This window comes from Gopherus evgoodei, chromosome 4 (assembly GCF_007399415.2).
Source record: "Gopherus evgoodei ecotype Sinaloan lineage chromosome 4, rGopEvg1_v1.p, whole genome shotgun sequence".
Classification (NCBI taxonomy): Eukaryota; Metazoa; Chordata; order Testudines; family Testudinidae; genus Gopherus; species Gopherus evgoodei.
The window spans coordinates 106905497-106918782 of NC_044325.1; the positions used below are offsets into that span (position 1 = coordinate 106905497).

Sequence of the window (13286 nt, forward strand, 5' to 3'; positions counted from 1 at the left end):
TAATACTGTGCCCTGTGACAACAATCCCCAGAAGGAGTGGGAGGGGATTAGAGAGGAGAAATGAGGCCTGTCATGAACGGAGAAGTTCTAACTACTGCATCTAACTAAAGGAGAAGTTCTAACTACTGCATCTAGCTACACAGAGGAGTACATCACACATGCAAATGTTTCAGCCTCTGAAGGAGAACAATCAAAGAGGAAGCTGACATCCTGAGGCAGATTAGATTGGAGAGGACACAGGCCCCTTTCGAAACCACTGACATGCAAACACTTTTAAAGTTGTTTTCAGATACATTTTAGAGCTTTGTTGATTTTGTTTGTTATGAGTAATTTTTAGGCAGTTCTATTGTTTCATTAAAAGAAAAAATATTTGAAGTTAATGTTAAAATTTATCTCAGACTAGTGTTTGAAACTCTTTGATTTCTAATGGTATTTGAATGAACCTGAATATCTCCATCTTAGGCTCTCATTATGAGAATTGACTCCTGGTGGGGAACAGAGGGCTGTATAATTAACACAGCAGCCCCCCACTGAGAAATACAACAGCAACATTCAATGAAGAGATAGCGAACCAGTACTCCTCCTTCTTTTTAGAGATTTTAAAAACACACTTAGTGAAAACTCATCTCTCCTGAAGACACACAGAAATTCCATTTAGGGAGATTCCCATGAGGCAATCTTTTCTATTGCCAGGGATGTGTAATCTATAAGCAGTTTTATTCTATTGCCTTATCCATAGGGGAGGGTCCTACCAGGTGAGATTGTTATGGGATGGGTGAAACAGTAGTAGTAATCCTACCAGGTGAGCAGATGTTGGGATGGGTAAAATAGCAGTAGTAAAAGAAAACTGCTGTGACCAAGTATCATAGATCCTGACAGATTCTCAACAGCCTCAACTTCCACTGAAATGCATTAAACTATATCTGAATTCCTAATAGTGAAGTGCTATGTTACCCAGTTAATTTTGTTTTAATTCTTTCTATGGTGTGAAAGCTATTCATGATTTGTGGCAGAACTTCAAGTAGAAAGATAGCCTGATTTTATTGTATTTATATGATAAGAAAAAAATCACTTTCTCATGGGAGCTGAAGGCACAAGAATGGTGCAACAATACTGGAGACTGAAGTCCTCTAGCCACAGAAGAGGTACAACACGGGCAGTGGCAGGGCCTGGTGCCTTGACCTGAGAGACCATTTCTAGGGTGCCCCCCTTCCACACTTTCAACTCTTGGTCTCTCCCTGGAGACTGGAAATACATGAGGTCAATTACAGTCAGTTGTGGCTGTGGAGACACTGCTGCACTAGCTTAATCAATAGATGTTTTGTCTACTAGCCTACTCTCACACGCACAGTTACTGACAGTTCTGCTGTCCCAAGTGACAGTTGATTCTGTCAGTATCAAAGAGTTGGTCCTGGATGAGATGGTGATATTTGTGAGACGTACACATGTCCCCTAGGAAGTGGACTGAGAGGAACATATTATGTTTGGAGAGGAACATGGCATATGTTGCAGCTATAATGCAGCAACATAAATATCAGGGTTGGTATGAAAAGGGAGCCTAAATGTAGATTAATAATAATTTATTAAACTGAACAAAACAAGTACATACAAGCAGCACAACTGCTGGTCTTTTACAAAGATTTAAATTCTCTAATCATTTCATTATCTTTGTAATTAGGAACACTAAGGATTTGTTTAACCTTAAGAAAACTATATACAGGTTAGCTGTAACTCCAGCTAAAGTCAACGGAAAGTTTCTCTAGTATTTAATTCAATAGAAGTTGGGTCAAGCCCTCTGATTAACCCAACCCCTGGGATGTGAAGTGGATGTAAAATGCTACCAGCTCAGAACAGAAGTGTTGTACGCCCACTTGTAGGGTTACCAGATAGCAACTGTGAAAAATGGGACTGTCCCTTTAAAAACGGAACATCTGGTCACCCTACCCACTTGTGAAAATGACTTTGCAATAGGCAGGGCAACAAAGAAATCAGGCCTCATGTTTTTAAACTAAGTTGTCATTGGCAATAGCATCTGGAATTATTGCATTAGTTAGTTTAGTACTAGGATCTGCTGCAATCAAATCTCTGCATAGATAGCACTCACCGACATCCAAGAGGGAAGGTGAGGGTTTCTGCTAGGAACCATGTTAGAAGCAGCAGAAGACACAGTGATCTTTGTTTCCTTTGACAACTTTGACTGCTGTGCTTCTGGGACATATTTCCCCTTTAAACAGTGGTAACTAATCATAAATGGTTAACACAGCTAAATCCCACCTATAATTTGGAAATCTATGCCTACTTAAAAAATAAATTGAGTCTTTTAAAAATCTATTCAGTACTTAGCAACATTTAATATTTATATAATATGTTGCATCTTCAAAACGCTTAAAAATATCAAAGCCCAAATTCTACTCTCAATTACACTATGAAGCCAATTGAATTACTCCAGTGTACCTGTGGAACAGCCCTATTATCGCTGTGTTAAAGCTAGGGAAACTGAGCCACAGAGAAATCACATGACTTATGCAAGGACATACAGTGAGTTATTGGAACCAGCAGCAGACAGTGTGAGAAGATACTGTCTAGCAAAGCCTTTGGGCCCTGAGCTTGTGTTGTGCTGCCCATTGAAGTAGATGAGGGTTAATGGTGGATGGGGAAGATGTGAAGAGGGGATTAAATGTCCTACATCTATGACTCACTCTGAGCACCAGTTGCCCTTGCCACTAAATGAGGCAGCTGTGTCTAGTGGAAGATTACTGATGAGACACCTACCAAATTTCTCAGACGGATGATTTTCCAAATTCCCCCCCCCATGCACACACAGCAGGTTTCTTACACTACAGAGACGGGAAATCGGCCACAACTGGGAACCAAAGGTGTCATGTATACCATGGAGATTAAAGACCAGCTATTCAAAGAGGCATTAACCTGGATGGACTGGTCAAATTCTCCCTAATGCTGTTTTCTTCTGGGAACCCCAGGAAGAAAAGAAGAACTTGTTTGATAGTCACATTTCAAAGAGAACCTTTCTGTGAATATTTTCAATCAGAAAATGATATAACAAACGCAAAGGCACACATATGTGCATGCACACACAGCATATACTTATGTATATCTAGAACTATCTATAAACAGCAAAGGAGGTCCTTTCATTTTGCCTTTTGTGCTGTTCACTCCAGGAATCCATCCTTGATCTTGACACATCTGCTAGTTTATAATGAATACTTTTCCAGCTTTTATGGTTGGCATCAAGAAAGCACCTGGGAGTAAGATTTTTCACTGTGGATCTGTGGGTTGTTGTTTTTTTAAAGAGTGTACTTTGGTCTTTGCCTTATAATAAACATTTATTTTTATTGTAATGAAACATTTTATTGATTCGGGCAGTAACAAAACAAAAAAGAAAAAAGCAAAAAAGTAAACAAAAGCATGTCTGCCGTACTGCTGCTGTGGAAAGTAATGTAAGTGAATGTATTTGAAAAGCATCATCTAGTAACACAAAACATAGCACTGGGAGTTAAGAGAGCTAGGGTCTCTTCTTGGCTATGTCACTAACTTGCTATCCGTGACCTTGAGTAGTGTCTCGCTCTTCCAATATATAAAATGGGGATGGTATTAACTCCTTACAGGAGCTCTGTCAGAGTTCTGTTTACCTAAAGTACTTATACAACCAGGGCCGTCCCTAGCGGGGCTGTGGGACCTGGAGCAAATCAGTCTGTATGGAGGCTCCCTTAACATTTTTATACAGGTGAAATCTGGTTACAGTGAACTTCAAGGGCAGCTGCTGGCTGCAGCTTAAATATTGATAGCACCCAGCTGTATAATTATAATGTTATTATATTATATTGTAGTTCTTTTTTATAATTATAATGAAGTTCATATATTTAAAAAATAACTCACTGATCACGCTGCTTACATTCTGAAATCCTCCTTCCTGGGCTTTCTTGCAGCAAACTCACTTCCCAGCTGCATATGGTCTTGCTACTCTCAGTGGATTTTTTAAAATGTAATTACACATTCGCAACACTGAGAGCTCATGTCTTGGGAACTGGGTGGCTCTTGGAGGACTTATGTGGCCCCCAGTGCTGGAACCCCAGGACCCTCCAGCATGGTGGATGGACTCTAAAAGCTGTTTTCTCTGGGAACTGCGGCGGGAGGGAGGTGGAAAAGCAGATGGATGGAGGACCCCAGTAGTAGTGGAGACAGCAGAGTTGTGGGACCCCAAGTTCTAGTACTGCGGGGAGGGGGACCCCAAGGCTGAAGAGCTGAAAGGCAAGGAGGACCCTCAGGCAGGGGGTAATAAGGGCTAGCCCTGGCCTGGAGGTGGCATTGGAGGACCCCACCCAGTGTTGGGAGAGGGGAGAGAGGGCAGTGGAAGGGGGCGGTGTGGGGCAATGGACGAGGGAGACTACTGGCTGATACTCACCTGTACCAGGGGCCCCCCTATGTGCTGGTGGAGGGTCCCTCTGGAAAAGGGAAGGGTCCTTCTGAGGTGGAAAGGCAGAGTCAGGGTCAGCCTGCCCTAGCACTTGTGGTTAGGTGCACTAGGACCCTGTGGCAGCAGGCAACACCAGGAGCCGGCAGAGCACAGTGGAGCAGACTGGGGCCAAGTTGCTCGTTGCTGCTGCCACAGAGACTGAGCCTGGGCCCAGGCCAGTTTGTGTGGGGCACAGGCCTGACTCCTGATGCTGGTGCCAGGCCCTCCACTACCCCCCAGGATGCCCTGCCCCCTCCCTGCCCCTACATCCCCTTGAAGTTCAGGGTTCCTGTCATAAACAGATAGCTAAGGGTTAATGTCTCTTTCACCTGAAACACCTGACCAGAGAACCAATCAGGAAACTGGATTTTTTCAACTTTGGGTGGAGGGAAGTGTGTCTCGGAGTCTTTTGTCTGTCTGCCTGTTTCCTCTGAGCTTTGGAGAAGTAGTTCTATTTTCTAGTCTTCTGTTTTCTAAGTGTAAGGACAAAGAGATCAGATAGTAAGTTCTATGGTTTCTTTTCTTTGGTATTTGCATGAATGTAAGTGCTGAAGTGCTTTGATTTGTATTCTTTTTGAATAAGGCTGTTTATTCAATATTCTTTTAAGCAATTGACCCTGTGTTGTATCATCTTAATACAGAGAGAGCATTTGTATTTTTTCTTTCTTTTTTATATAAAGTTTTCTTTTAAGACCTGTTGGAGTTTTTCTTTACTTCAGGGAAATTAAGTCTGTACTCACCAGGGAATTGGTGGGAGGAAGAAATCAGGGGAAAGCTGTGTGTTGGATTGCTAGCCTGATTTTGCATTTCCTCTGGGTGAAGAGGAAAGTGCTTTTGTTCCAGGATTGGGAACGGAGAGGGGGACTCACTCTGCGTAGTTTCACAGAGCTTGTGTCTGTGTATCTCTCCAGGAGCACCTGGAGGTGGGAAGGGAATCAGAATTATTTCCCTTTGTTGTGAGACTCAAGGGATTTGGGTCTTGTGGTCCCCAGGGAAGGTTTTTCAGGGGGACCAGAGTGCCCCAAAACACTCTAATTTTTTGGGTGGTGGCAGCAGTACCAGGTCCAAGCTGGTAACTAAGCTTGGAGGTTTTCATGCTAACCCCCAAATTTTGGACGCTAAAGTCCAGAATCTGGGAATAAGGTTATGTCAGTTCCCCAAAGTGCAGGGCCTGGGGCAGTTGTCCCAGTCTCCTCTATGAACAGAATGGCTCTGTATACAACCCACTTCACTGTAGAATCTGAGCATCTCATGCATTAACATATTAATCCTCACAATCCTCTGTAGGGAAGTGCTATTATCCCCATTTTACAGGTAGAAACTGTGGTTAAGTGACTTGACCAAGGTCACACAGGGATTCTGTGACAGAGTTCTGAGATCCTCAGGTGGGCGGTAATATAATATATTTGAAACTGATGTAGAGAATGGCATAAGCCAGTCAGAGATCTAAACAAAACATGATGGATATCACCATACCATCATAAAGAACCAAGGCCACTACCATCTCCAGTCAAATCACACCTAGGCACTAAATAAACTCAGTTACTTTGGCCCAGATCTTCAGAGGATTTAGGCACCTAGCTCCCACTGAAATCAACATCATTGTGGCATTCCTTCCTCCATTCTTCATGTGTATTGCATCTATTTAGCACTGGAGGGCTCTTCAAGGCAGCGACCTTGTCTCCATACCGGACCATAAACTGCTTACCACATTATTGAAACCATTATAAATATCAAATATTCTTATCAGTTAAAGGAAAGTAGAAGTAAAGCTATTTTAAAATGGTTAAAAAAATTTACACAATATTTTTGATCAGTTGTATAAGCTGCTTGGGAAAATAAAACCTAACAATTCTTTTTGAAATGTCAAATAGCTCTAATTATGTCAGGAACATTTGCTCCCCAGTCACTGGCCTCTGCTATTTACATTTAATGTTAAAGAAGAATCTGCTAATTCTTGATAGTATTTACATTTAAAAGGCTTGATTCTCTACTGCCTTGCACCTTCTATAGTCATTTATCCCTGTGATAACTGAACACAACGTAGATGTAAAATATTGATGTTTTGAGCTTGGCAGCTTTCTTTGCACAAGTATAAATAACTGCACAAAGTGAGAGATGCTGGAGATGCTGGAGAATCAAGCCCATAAGCCTGTACTTAAACTAGCCAGTACTTAAAATGCGGTAGTTAGAGGCCTGCACTTAGAAAGCACATACCTTCTGTTCCTATTGCACATGTGTGCAGTTAAGCTGTAACTGTGGTGTCTGTATATACATGGCCACAGATGGGTCCATTACACCATCTGAGTGTAGGGAGGTGCCGTGTTTCGGGAAATACAGGCTGCCTCCAGGGATGCCAGGCATTTCAGTCCAGCCCATCTCTGAACTTTTCAGTGAAGCCTTTTTTCCAATCAATTCCTCGGCTTCAAATGCATCTTAAAACCAGCAGACATGAAAAGGTAAATAAAGAGGAGCTTCTACTTCTGTCTCTTTATGAATACTTATGAAAATATGCAGATCAAAGCTTCTTCCCCTACAAGTAAATTTTAAGTCTCCTGTAGGACTCAAAGGCAAAGTGTTAAAACTCATTTTATATTTCAGTTAGCATAAAGCACATGTTCAAGAATGACTAAGCAATGATTTTGCAACGATCGTCCCTAGTTTTTGAGGCTGGGTGAACTGCTTCAGAAATAGCACAAATCAGCCCAAACAGTACTGTTCTCCCGTCACCACAACACTGGAAAGGGTCAGACAAGTCTGAAGAAAGAACCATTTCAAGTCCTCTCAGCCTCTCCCCTAACAAGCAGTCTAGCTACCTTATGCACTTGAAAATTGTTTCAAAAGAGAACTGACCCTAGATCAAGACTAATCCACTTAGTTGCTCTGATAAACTGTACCTAAGATCTTCCTCCTGAAATGAACTGCCCATGGCATCAGCCAACCTTCTTTTCCCCCTCAAAGCTACATTATCCCATGATCATGTTGACGGCTGTTCCAGTCCCACCATATTCTTCCATCTGACGCATGTGGGTTTAGTTTAAGCCTCCTAGGCACAGCTGTTTTCTTTTGCACACAATGCAGAGGAGAAGGGTATTCTTGTGGCTAAGGCACTGAACTGTGACTCACGAGATCTTGATTCAGTTCCCAGCTATACTACAGACTCCAGGTGACTTTCTTTCTGTCACCCTTTGTCTCATCCATTTAGACTAAGTTCTTTATGGCTGAGACTAACTCTTACTGTGCATTTGTACCATGCCTAACGTGAGGGGGTCCAGATTTCAGGAATATTACAGATTTGAAGTTCTTAGTGTGTGACAGAGAGAAGTCTAGCGGCTGAGTGGCTTTGTCCAGGGAGACATACTCTTTGTGGAGAGCACTGACAGATAGATAAAAGTAGGTATATCAGTGGTTTTCAAATTTTTTTTCTCACGATCCAATTGAGGTAAATTGTTGATGTCTGCCACCCAACGGAGCTGGGGATGAGGGGTTTGGGGTGCGGGGGTGAGGGCTGCAAGGTGGGGCCAGGAATGATGGTTCATGTTGTGGGAGAGGGCTCTGGGCTGGGGCAGGGAGTTGGGGTGCAGGAGGGAGTCAGGGCTCTGAGCCGGGGGTGCTAGCTCTGGAGTGGGGTAGGGTCGGGGCCGGGGATGAGGGTTTGAGGTGCAGGAGGGGGATCCAGGTTTGGGTGGGCTCTGGGCTGGGGCAGGGGGTGGAGTGCAGGAGGGGGGCAGGGCTCTGGGCTGGGAGTGACGGTTCTGAGGTAGGGCAAGGGATGAGGGGTTTGGGGTGCAGGAAGGGGTTCTGGGTTTGGGGGGTCTCAGGGCTGAAGCAGGGGATTGGGGTGCGAGCTTACCTCAGCCACCTCCCGGTCAGCGGCACAGCAGGGAGTGCTAAGGCAGGTTTCCTGTCTGTCCTGGCACGGTCGACCATGCTGTGCCCTGGAAGCAGCCAGCAGTAGGTCCTGCTCCTAGGAGTAGGCACGCAAATGGCTCCGTGCGGCTCTCATCCTCATGCACCGTCCGCACAGCTTCCATTGACGGAGTCAGTGCTCAGGGCTGGGGCAGTGCACAGAGCCCCGTGGCCCCCCTGCCTAGGAGCCGGACCTGCTGCTGGCCGCTTCTGGGGCACAGTGCTTTGTCAGAACAGGTAGGGACTAGCCTGCCTTAGCCAATGGGATGTTTAATGGCCTGGTCGGTGGTGCTGACCAGAGCCACCATGACCCAGTGCCTTTCATTCCACGACCCAGTACTGGGTTTAAAAAACACTGAGCTCGATGAAGCGACTTAAAAGAACATTTTGGGGTGGTAAGAGGTGCTCAGAGGCAGCAGGAAAAAGGGGATGAAGACTGGTCTGTTACGGGTTATGCCTCTTAGGAAGCCACCTGATTTGCTGAGATACCCCTGAGTCTACCTGTTCTGCCAGCATGGGCCCCCTTTAATCTGTTTTGCTAAGCCAGGCTATTAAAGCCTCCTCTAACACACACACACACACTCACACACCACAGGGTCACACCCAGTTTCAGATCAGCTCTGGGAAGACTCAGTTTAAGGGACTTGCTTCAGCACTCAGTTGTCCACCTCCCTTAGAATGCAGACCCAAAATTATATTATGAAATCTGTCTCCTCCCTTATTGTGTGGGAACGTTTTCCCCACTCCCCCCCCCCAACCTCATTAGAAATTATAGAAACTGGGTTTATAAAATAAACAAAACAAATTTTATCACCTACAAAAGGCAGATTTTAAGTGGCAAAAGGGGTAGCAAGCAGAACAAAGCAGATTACTAAGCAAATGAAACCAAACATGCAAACTAAGCTAATTTCACTAAGGAAATTGGTTACAAATAGTATTTCTCACCCTAGATATCATTGAATGCAGGTTATAGAAAATCTTGAAAGGCTGCTGCACTGGTCTCCCTCTTGAGACCCCAGGTATTATTACTCACAAGCTATTACTCACCCTTCCAGCTTGGGTTCAACCCTTCTCCTCTCAGTTCAGTTTTTGCTTCCAGATCTTTTTTCAGTGTCTCTTTGGGTGAGGAGGCAGAGAGAGAACAATGATGATGTCACTCTCCTGCCTTATACAGCTCTTGTGTAAGGCAGAAACCCTTTGTCTTCCAGTGGAAAACCAATGGCATTCCAAAAGGGGAGGAGGGGTATCCAGTATCAAGTGACTTGGACCCCGGTCTCTGCAGGGCTGTGGCAGCCATTGCTCTTAGGCTGTCTCCAGCATCCACAGGAAGATTAAGCTCTTTTACAGTCCATTGTCTCTGCTAATGGTTCATTAGCCCTGGCTGGCTTTTCTATTGTTGTACCTGAAGGGCTGGTTGGGGTTGACAACCAAAGTAACATATTTGAAATACAAAAACATAGTTAATATTCCTAACTTCAGATACAGAAATGATACAGGCATGCAAATTGGATAATCACATTCAGTAATACATAACCTTTCCAATGATACCTTACAAGACCCATCTTGCACAAAGTACATCTCAGTTATGTCATATTCATATCATATGCATATTTTCATAAGGAATATGGAGTGGAATGTCCCAGTAAGTTATGCTCAGAGGCAGCAGGAGGAAGAAGGGGATGAAGGGAGAGGAATTAACTGGATACTTTTATTTGTTGGGTAGGGATAGCCACATCACCAAGTACGTAGGTTATTGATTCAATAGTAGCATTTCTAATGAATAGTAAAAGGCTAGTAGTAGTGGTTAAGAATGAACACTGAGTTGGAGGAGGAGTAACAAAGTGGACTGAGCCAAAAATTATCATTTACTTTCCCCCTTTGATTTGTGTAGCAGGGTGGACCTCTGCTCCTGCCCTGAAGGGGTTAAAAACAGCCCTGGGAAGCGGCTGGGGCTGGAGAAAGCAGCCTTTAGGCTGGGCTGATTGAAGAAGTGGCTGCAGCTGGGGCCATGCCCCGAACTGAGCCACAAGGCCTAATAAGAAAGCCAGGAAAGCTAAGGGCAGGCAGTCTCTCTCTGACTGGGGAGGGAGACAGGCCTGGCTGCTTGGGAACTCATCCAGGGGGACCTAGAGGAAGGCAGGGCTGGGAAAAGGCCTTAAGAGCTGAGAAGCCATAGGCCAGCAACTCCCCAGGCTGCAGAGCTGGTTCTAGGCCTCTGAGGTACTGGGCTTGCAGAGGGGCAGCTAGAGAGTGGGTAAAGGCAGCCAGTTCAAACCCCTTGTTGCCTATGATGATTGGCTGATACACTGCAGTCTGCCCCAGGGCATGGGGGCTAAACAGAGACTGGCAGTAGCCATGACTGAGGTGAAGAGGGGATAGTGGGGAGAGGGTTCCCCTGGGAGTGGGGAGACCCAGTTAAAGCAGCACTGGGGTCCAGAGAGGGACATGGGGGGCCAGCAGCGGACAGGTGGATCACCAGCCTGCAGAGGGCACTCCGGGCTGGAATATGAGCTAATTCCCTGAAGTCACCAGCAGGAGGTGCCACAGGGGTGAGTCTGACATGTCTACATATGGTAGAGAATGCAGGCATAGTGGTCCACCCCTGATACAAGGGGTCAGGGCAAGGACTGTGGAGCTATTGCCTGGATGTTGAGGTGGAGAGACAAGAAGGGATGATGGATCCTGTGTATGCAGGGGTTTACTACTCAGAGACCTCAGGTGTGGTCCCTAGTTGGGTACAGGGGCTCAGTGCCCCAGTAGAAGGGGGATGATGACCTACAGGGACTGCTGGAGGTGCTATGGGCCCTCCAAGAGCAGGTGAACCAGCTGATGAAGGAGGAGCAGGAAGAGGTCTTGTGGACACTCCTTGGGCGGGAGTTTAGAAGACACCGTGGGGGGCATGGGCTGCAGACTACCAGGGCCAGGAGGCCCATGGCAAGGGCTTGCTACACCTGCGGTCAGAGAGGACACGTGAGACAGGACTGTCCCTACGGGTCTGGAGGTGGGAGACCTCACCCCAAATGGGGACAGCAGCAAACCTCTCAAGAGATCCGCTGGGTAAGGGGACTCAGGCGGCTGCAGGCATGTTGGGCCTGTGGGCAGAGAGGACACCGCGAGCGGGAGTGCCCTGCCCCAAGGAACAAGACCCAGGGCAACCCAGGGAGGGTTGGCCCGATGAGGGATGAAGGAAAGATGCCGAGGCCTGGTGCAGCACAGAGGTGGGATGCCTGCTGGGGCTGCCAGGTACCCGGGCATATTAGGAGGCACTGCCCCCTCAGAGGAACTGAGGAGAGGCCAGAGGAGGTGCCTGTGAGGCCAGAAGGGCTAAAGCTGCTGGAAGTGGCAACTGGAATTATGAGACCCCTGCAGGAGGCAGGAACCCAGACTGGCCGGGGTTTGTTGCCAATGAGGAGATCCCGCAGGAGGCTGGGACCCAGACTATCGCCCCACCTGTCAGGGAGAGAGAGACCCAGACGAGGTGGGCCCAGCAAGTGACGGGGGCCCCGAGCGGACATATCTGAGAAACAAAATGGATCCAGGTGGTTGTGGGACAGACCACCAAGGGGACCCAGACCCTGAGGGAAGAGGGCCTTGGGGACTCAAATTTAAGGGCACGGCTGGAGGAAGCAGAGCGGGCCCTCCATGAGTCTGAAGCGAGTGCGATGGACCTCACTAAAGAGCATGCAGCTGTCGTCAAGGAGGACGTCCACTTGCGGAAGTGTTTAGAAGAACCGGAAAGGAAGCGAGTGGCACTGCAGGCACATGGGCGGCCGGTCCAGGGGAAGAAGCCTCCCTATCCCTAGGGGTGGGGGTTTTGAGGGGGGAGGTGTGTAGCAGGGTGGACCTCTGCTCCTGCCCTGAAGGGGTTAAAAACAGCCCTGGGAAAGGGCTGGGGCTGGAGAAAGCAGCCTTTAGGCTGGGCTGATTGAAGAAGTGGCTGCAGCTGGGGCCACACACCAAACTGAGCCACAGGGCCTAATAAGAAGGTGTCATGGTATAATTCCCCACTCTGAACCTTAGTGTCCAAAAGATGGGGTACCAGCACGAATTCCTCTAAGCTCAATTACCAACTTAGTACTTGTAGTGCTGCCACCAACCAGAGTGCCTGGTACACTCTGGTTCCCCCAAAAACCTTGCCCGGGGACCCCCAAGACCCAGTCCCTCTGGATCTTAACACAAGGAAAGTAAATGCTTTCCCTCACCGTTGCCTTTCCCAGGCTTCCCCTCCCTGGGTTACCCTGGATGATTACTGTGATTCAAACTCCTTGAATCTTAAAACAGGGAGGAAAATTCACCTTCCCCCCTCTTTCTCTCTCCCTCTCCCTGAGAGAGAAAGTAATCCTAACACAGAGAGAGAAAATTAACCTCTCTCTCCCCCTTCCCTCCTTTCTCCCCACCAATTCCCTGGTGGATCCAGACCCAGTCTCCTGGGGTCTCACCAGAATAAAAAAACAATCAGGTTCTTAAACAAGAAAAGTTTTTAAAGAGGGAAAAACAGTACAAATTATCTTTGTAAATTTAAGATGGAATATGTTACAGGGTCTTTCAGCTATAGACACTGGGAATACCCTCCCAGCCTAAGTACACAAGTACAAATTTGAACTCCTTCCAGCTAAATACACATTTGCAAATAAAGAAAACAAACATAAGCCTAACTCACCTTATCTACATAGTACTCACTATTGTGGACATATAAGAGACTGTATCAAAGTGATTGGAGAGGAACCTGGTTGCACATCTGGTCCCTTTGAGCCCCCAGAGAGAACAACCACCAAACACTAACAGCACACACAAAAGCTTCCCTCCCTCAAGATGTGAAAGTATCCTGTCCCCTGACTGGTCCTCTGGTCAGGTGACAGCCAGGCTCACTGAACTTGTTAACCCTTTACAGGCAAAAGAGACA

At 46.5% G+C, this 13286-nt stretch overlaps 1 long non-coding RNA gene across 2 annotated transcripts in view; it reads right to left on the minus strand.

The window, feature by feature from the left end:
• LOC115651542 overlaps positions 1–9511 on the minus strand; it is a 41574-nt gene extending 32063 nt beyond the window's left edge. For both annotated transcript variants that reach the window (XR_004000384.1, XR_004000383.1), the window contains exon 1: positions 9431–9511. This is a non-coding gene — a long non-coding RNA (uncharacterized LOC115651542). The remainder of the gene's footprint in view (positions 1–9430) is intronic.
• Between the last annotated feature and the right edge of the window lie 3775 nt (positions 9512–13286).